We start from the raw sequence: 8125 nt of genomic DNA on the forward strand, positions 1-8125 counted from the left end.
ATCAGATCATCACATAACAGTTCTTTATTTACAAAAAAAACACCTATAAAAAGTAAATTTGAGCATTGTGTCAGGGGTTCTATGCTACTGTAAGTGCTATATAAGCAAATATGTATGTGTGAGTAAAAAACAAAGTTATGTAGTCACCAAAATGAGTTTGACAGAATACAAACAGCATAGACAGAATATGAGCAGCATATTATTTTTCCCACAGGCCACAGAAATACCAGAAGGTACAGTCTAGCCTCTACTGTGCACATGATGTGCAGAGAGTGTGTGTGTGCTCCATGCAGACATATTTCCTGCATTTCACACAGGTGTTGCTGGTCTCGGAGTCATTTCTGTTGGGATAGACCTGGGACCTGCCACGTTTCCTGTCTGTAGTTTGAACCACGGGGGGAGTTGGGGTGTGTGTCTCCGTTTGGATGTCCTTCACAACAGTTGCAGCAGCTGTTGATGCTCTTGGAAGGCACCGTCTTGTCTCGATATGAGGCTTCATCAGCCCATAACCCAGATGCTCCAGGAAAATCCTCCTTCCACTCAGTTTTCCATCGTTCCAGTCCTTGTTTATTTCACAAAGAAGAAGAAAATGACAAGGGGCCAACGGGCAGTCATGCATGAGCAGCTGTATGTGGCTGTGACCTTGTCCAGGTTATCAACCCCTCCCTTTGTCTCGTAGTCTAAGACCATTTGGGGTTTTCTGTCTTCTCTGGTGCTCAGGACAGCATCTTTGTGCATGGTTCTCATCAGCAGGATATTTTTCCCTTTCTTGGGGCAATAGGAAACCACAGCGGTTGTGTTAGTGAAGGCAAACATTGAGGATGTGACCTTGCTGTGCAGAGGGAAGCTCTGGCTTGTTTTTTCTCACTGTCCCCAACATGGTAACCTTCCTTTTCAGCAGTTCTTCACCCAGTGCATATGATGTGAAAAAATACACATATAATGTTATGACCAATCAATCCTTCAGCCATGGCTGAGGTATCATCTTCAATGTTTGCCCTCACTGACAGAGCCACGTTAATAGTAGGACTTTTTTTTGTGTCAAAATATATTTATATCCCTCTCACTTAAGGTTTCTAATGTCCAATAAACAACACACACACACACACAAACTATATAAAAACAGTGCATTCTGAATAATGAAGCAAAACCACATTTTATCGTTAAATATTGATATGTATCTGTCTATATCCTGAGCAGCTACTGAAGCAGTGGTGGGAATTTACCAAGTCAGTTTATTTATAAACCAAAGTGGCAACAGGCCTGATATTTGCACCTACACACAACACGCTACTGCTGCATATTCAAACCTCTGCTTTTTTTCTCTGAACGTTGCATTAAAGTTGAGTGTTCTAAGTAAAGTATGTGGGCTGTATAGTTCAGTATTGTCATCCTTTTTAGATGTAACTACAGCAATGCTTTCATTGTTCTATGTATGTTAGAAAACAGTGGGTAAACCAATTCAACAAAAAAAAATCTGGTGTAGTTTAAAATATTAAAATATCTCTCTGAACACTTTATCTTTAATATCTGAACTGTGTGTTTGAATGGAGAAATAACCATGCAAGTGCCCTTCAGAAGACCGCTCCTATTAATTTTTAACTGGAGCCAATTCTCTATGAGCTCTAGCTCTTGTAAATTTTATTACATGTCTTGCCAACTTCACCAGCTTTATAAATGACAGGGTTATATGGTGAAATTAAGTACTTTTTGAAGCATATGTGTTTTTGTATGTGTGAATCTGTTAATCTGTTGGGAACATTATTGCCTTGCAGTGAGTAGAAAAAAAAAATAGAAAGAGGGTAAAATGAAAGCAAAAGCAGGTCCTGGAGACTTATCAGACATCCTGCGTTTGCTTGAATCATTAGAGTTTTACTTGACGTCTCTCTTAGATGCTTTGTTTTACTGCATCCTCCAGCGCAGCAGGAACTCCAGCCAAGGCAAGAGGAGATAAAACTGATTTCTTCAGTACCAGGCGGCAGTCAGCCGGCAGAAGGGGCCAACTTGTAATGGTCTTTTAATCAGCTGTAGAAAGTGAAAGTCAGGTTAAGGGCAGCGAGTCCTCAGAGGTTCAAGGCTTCCCTGTTTGGGAATTCATACGTGATCTGTACTGTACCACCTCATCTCTGGGTCAGCTCAATGACAGGAAGTGGAAGTCATAAAAACTTCAACAGCGCCATTACCGAGAACAAGACTTGTTGAACATCTTTGCATCATTGTTTTGTGCTACATGCAGAATATTTACATTATGACTAACACCAGCTGTTTCCCTCTGCAAACCTCTGTCTAAATCCTCTGAGCTAAAACACAAAATTACCCAGACGTCAGACAGCTACTGTGCCTGAGAAGGAGGAGAATGCCAAGAGCTTGACAATCCAAATGTTCCCTTCTGTTTGCCTACCGTCTGTCATCATTTTAGCTGTCTTCTCCAGCTGTTACCAGCCATTAGGAAAAAATGTAATCCAAGGGTGTTAAATGTAAGTAAGTATCCTCTTTTCCATATTCATAATTAAATCAGAGTTTCCATTTGGTGTGAATGATTCTATTTTGAATGGGTTTTGTCTTTGCATTTGCCTGAGGGAATACAGTGTGTTCAGATTTTCAGAGAAAGTCAATATTTCTCTCGTTCAGTCTGGCTTTGCCCTCCGTCATTGATTCCTTCCTTCTATGATGAACAATGTGGTTTTGATAAAGCTGTTTCTATATAGACGTGTCCTGCAACGGTGAAAAAAAATCCTTGTGAAAAAGTGGAAAATTTAAAGTGGCAAAACAATTAAAGTTGCCCAGCTGAGCTACAGTAAGAGCAAGTATGATTTAGCAGACCTAATCTGACTCTTAGGGAAGTATTTGGGTAACTTCCCAGGAAGGGTTTTTACTCAAGAAGTCCGGAAATGGCATGCCAGTGTATGAGCGATGTCTTGGATAAATCTCTACCGATTAAGCTCGTCTAGTCCATCTTTCCATGTTGAAAACTCTCCTCCCTCTTAAATCTTTTGACTTCATGTGTTCTAATTTTTGCTCACGAGCCAACATAGACACGCTGATGTGATTACAAGACCACTGGCACAGGAGTGAAGCAGTGGATGAAAACAGATTTTCCAAAGAAAAGGCTTTAGGGAAAGGAAATGAGTGTAATGTGATTTAATCATGAGTAAAATGAGGGGTGAGAATGAGTGTGTTTCCCATCACTCTTGGAGGAGACTATTCTTGATTCTGATAACACGAAGCCCTTTAGCTTAAAACCGTTTGATCATCTTGGGCCACTGACAGAGACATCATTAGTTAAATCCTCCGGTGAATCCACTGTAAAAAAAGAAAAACAAGCTGTACTTCTGTGATACATTTTGTATGATGTCTTATATAATCAGTGAGGAAAAATGTTGAGAATCCTAAAAATGAATGCTCAAGCTGTATCTGTGTATTGATGTACCTTCTCTAAGCTGAAAACGGTGCACCACTAGTCAAGAGTCCTGCCTCCGTTTAATAGTCTCTTTATCTCTCCTCTCACAAAACACTGCAGCTTTACCAGATGTGTTGTTTCACTGATCTGATGCATTCAAAGGTCAGCTGTGCTAATAACATGGAAGAGGAGAGAGCGCTGTTAATTACAGTCTGTCTCAAAGTCAAAGACCACAGTACTGGAAAAGAGTTCGTCCTTCCTCGCACACACACACACACACATACTGCTCCAACACAGTCATTAGAGTACATTATCTCGCAACGGTTGCAGAGTGAACTAATGGCAGGGTAATGGGCTAATGAACTCTGTTGCTGATGTTAGATTTGGAAAAGAGATGCGACAGACTGTCTGTCTCCGAGGTCTCGTGTACAGATTGAGAAAAGCACAGTTTCTCAATCAAAAGTTAGGAGACCTATCAATTTACTGATGAAATCCTGACATTTCTACACTGGATGCACTCCAAGGTGAGCTGATTTATATTTTCACCCAGAAACTTGATGGTGAGAAAGGCAGAGGTGGAGGCAGTAGCAGCGTACAGTGAAGGGAATTTCAGCTTTTTTCTTAATGAGCATTGCTTTGCTTCAAGGATCTCCAATAACAGTATAAAGAAGACTTTTTACCTTGTGGAATACTTCTATGACTTTCAGGCCTTTGAAGAAAGTGTCAACTTTCCAGAGACGACAGACAGAAGCTTGCGGTCCCGTGTTGTGTGTTTGGGGGGTGATCTCATAGAATCCATAATGTATGAGAATGCATGTCTTCAAATATACCTCACACAGGCATAGTTTTCGATGAGGGAGCCACAGAGCCTGGGGTAAAGTAAGCAAGAAAAATTAATTATAAGTTCCTTTTAGAAAAGAAATTCTCAGATGCCTCTATTAATGATACTAAAACAGAAAAACAACTGCATAAAATGGTGCTTACAAAAGGGTAAAACATCAATATTAACCCAATACTACATGCATAAAAAACACAGAATAGTTTAAATGAACATCCAAGGGTAAACACTAAAAGCATAAGAGTCAGGATTCATTTTAAAAGGTGAGTTTCATGGATGATTTTCTAATGTTAAGTGCATGGATGTATTATAGGAAAACACATCGAGCAAACGTGTTTCTAGCTTCCTGGTTTGCTTTTTTGCTTTTTTAGGCATTAGGGAAATTTTACAAATAAAAACCTTCATGGATTAAAAATTAATTATACAAAGTGTGATCATTGATCTTATTAGCAGTTGGAGGTTTCCTGTCAACTGTATATAGATGTGTCTTTTATAATAGTTGTCTATGGTGGTGCTATAGCGCTAAATGCGAACGTCAGCATGCTACCATGCTCATAATGACATTGCTAACATAGTGATGTTTCAGCTCGTCCTCAAAAGAAAAACGACAGTATAGGTTGAAAATTCAGCCAGCAAAAACAACCTATGGTTACGTTTGAGTGACAAACGCCATCTACTGGCCGTAGTAATTATGACCCATACTCAGTTGTGGCGGGTTGGGTGGGCTAGATAGATAGATAGATGGCAAAAAGTGGACTTAGCTGCAGGAGACTGTTTGCCTCCTGTTTCCAACTGTGAGTGTCATGTTTCCAACTGTAAGTCAGGACAGTCTTTTAAAAACTCTAACTACAATTGTCGTGGTGTTTACTGTTTCCATGACGAAAAAGGTTGCCTAACTTTAAGGAAGAGGTAACTTTAACACACACCATGTTTCAAATAACCTTTTTAGCCCAAACCATGATCTTTCCTTAACCCTAACCAAGTGGTTTTTGTGCCTAAACCTAATCAGATCTTAATCAAAGCATTGTCACACCATAACACATAATTATTAACAAAATTAAATTATTTAACAGTGATTCGTAACAGTTTTGGAAAGCATCGATTAATTGCATACTAGAAAACGTTCCTATGGGTCGTTATGGAGTGCATGGTTCGACTGACTGAATGTGGTTATTTAATTATGGGGTTTTGTTGGATGTTTAGCAGGTGTAATGTTTAACATGGTCACCATCTTAATTTAGTGTGGCAGCATGCTAACATTTGCTTATTAGCACTAAACACAAAGTACAATTGAGGCTGATGCAAGATAATTAATAATAATAGTTAATTTTGCAGGTATTTGGTCATCAACAAAAATACAGGACAAATTAAAAATTTGACCTGATGGTGCCAATATATGAAAAGTTAAGAGAAGTCATTAGGATTCATCCTCTGGGCACCATGTCATTTCATGACAATCAGCCCAATAGTTGTTGAAATATTTGAATCTGGACCAAAGTGGTGGACCATTGTCATTCCTTGTGTAGCTGAAAAAACCCCCAATATTGTCGATATGTGAAAAAGCAATAACATAATTAAATGGCGTGTATGAATATGAATAAACATGAACATAGGTAAACCACATCTGATACATTTAAATTGATCAAAACTAATTTCTCTGTGGGGAAATCTATCTGTTAGACTCCATTCATACACACACAGCTTGTGCATCTCTGTGAAATGGGAATAAATCACAATCAATTTAACAGGAATTAACAGCAATTAGACTTGCAGTCTCATGCATATGGATATGCTCTGAAGGGGAGGCAATTTATTCAAATTAGACTTTATCTTCAGAGAGCAGCGTCAGTTTCCCAGGGCAGGCTCTTTCACTTGTCAGAAATGAACCATCTCACCTCTTTAAAGTTGCAACCGGTGGGAGCTCCAGAGATGAACATCATGGCAGCCCTCAACATTTCATTTCATTTCAACATTCCTCTCAGTTTTTTTTGTTTTTTTGTTTATTCCCTGCAAGAAACAGATGTCATGACAAATGGCGAGGGAGTTGGCTCTCGACAACAGAATTAATTTCCTTCCTGTAAAGAGGAGGAAACACATCAGTGTCAGCTCTTTGAGAATACTCTATCTTGTGTACAGTGAAATGATTTCATTCATCACCACACTGTTCTTACAGTTTTCAAGGCATCTGTCACATTGTCAGACTCTTCAATGCTGGTTAAAAACTGCAACTGGCAATGCTCTTTGAATTTTTGGACATGTTTTGTTGCTTGGTAGTGTTTTGTTTTTGTTTTTTTTAATTTAATGACAAATGCTGACAGTGTGATGTCACACTTTGACATCACCAACAGGTAAAAATAGATGAGGCAGGTTGAGGGATAATTACAGCACCAAAATAATTCATTGCAAAAGCTCTAACTCCTGAGATAGCCTATATCTGGAACATTTCTGATGAATTTAAGGGAATCTTTCCATATTTTTCCCTCCGAATTTTGACATGACAAAGTATAAACAGCAAAACATTCCCACAGCTTTTTTAAAAAAAATGAATAAATGTGGTGACTATTTTATGCACGAAGTGATAAATGTGTGAACCTGCAGTTTTGTTTAATTTCAACAGAGTGCATAGTTTCATCATTAGGCCTAATGTGCAATTGTGAAACATCCACACAGACTCCCACTCATACCGATTGAGTAAACTAATGAAGAGGAAAAAAAAGTCTATTTGTCAAGAAGAACATTATGATCTCACTCTAAGATTGGGGGTAATCCCCTGTCATGACCACATGACAGCTGCTCCGGAAAACAATAAATATGGTATAAGTATTGCACAACCAAGACATGTCCCTGTTTCACAATATTGCGTACAAAAATATCACCATTTTATCAGTAAACTATGAGAACAGATTGTCCTCAAGAATTAGATAACACAAAAAAGCAGGTGTAATGATACATCTAAGCTACAAAGCCTCTACTTTTCAAATCTCTCACGGCAGTGTTTGGCTTCAATACCGTTTGATCTTTGTTTCAAAGTTTAGAAGTGGTGAGCACCCAAACATATTAAACAATAATACGGTGGATTATTTCAAGGCTGGTGTGCTACTATATGTATACAAAAAGTCCGGTCTGTCTGTGAAAATGAATCCACTGTGATGCAGCCAAATTAAATAAAACGGGCCATTTAGAGCAAATGGTGTGCATGTTATGGTATGTTACTGATTTCTGTGGGGCTGCATGAGGACACTGGGCCTTTGTGCATTGAAATTTGGTTTTATAACTTCAGAGATGAAAAGTAGCTTTAATCATCAGGGCTTGTCCAACAATAAAAATCAATATGTGCCATAATACCTACAGTATATATAACAGAGGGGTTCTCTGGATCTCTTAAGTGTTGAATTGAATTGATCTCTATGGTGTTGAATTGTTGTAAATTGTGGTTGTATCAACTGCAGTGTGAGTTATGAATAACAAATCTGTGCCCACACCATGAAACAGTATGATTTGAGCATCAGTGGTTTCACAAGTAATTAACATGAGTGTTTGCTTGTTGTCATTTTGTTTTATTAGAAGCTCAGTTATTGTTTTTCTCAAAACAAATTTGCAGTGCTGAAATTCATCTTACAAAACAGGGGATGGACATACAGAAAAAGTGAGTGACAAGAGTTAAATAGTGTAAGTAAAAACAGTGTCTTGTGAGCTTTCTTTACTTAAAGTCCCCTCTCCATTCAAAAACTGTTTTTCTTCTTGTTTCTACAGTTGGATGTTTGAGCTTCACTGTGCAGAGTTTGACACTTGAAGGCTGTTTTTTTTTTTTTTTTACATCCATCTGCTGAAAGTGGAAAGTTTCACATTAAAAATCTGATTTTAAAGGTAGGCCTACAAGCATTTGT

At 38.4% G+C, this 8125-nt stretch overlaps 1 long non-coding RNA gene across 1 annotated transcript; it reads right to left on the reverse strand.

The window, feature by feature from the left end:
• On the reverse strand, positions 1–8019 carry LOC122996500. Its single transcript, XR_006407006.1, has 4 exons — positions 6134–8019; positions 4081–4269; positions 3431–3572; positions 1–3303 (listed from the first exon to the last, which is right to left on the reverse strand). It is a non-coding gene; the product is annotated as an uncharacterized LOC122996500 (long non-coding RNA).
• Positions 8020–8125: the final 106 nt, after the last annotated feature.

The sequence above is a fragment of the Thunnus albacares genome, chromosome 14 (assembly GCF_914725855.1).
Source record: "Thunnus albacares chromosome 14, fThuAlb1.1, whole genome shotgun sequence".
NCBI classification, from domain to species: Eukaryota; Metazoa; Chordata; class Actinopteri; order Scombriformes; family Scombridae; genus Thunnus; species Thunnus albacares.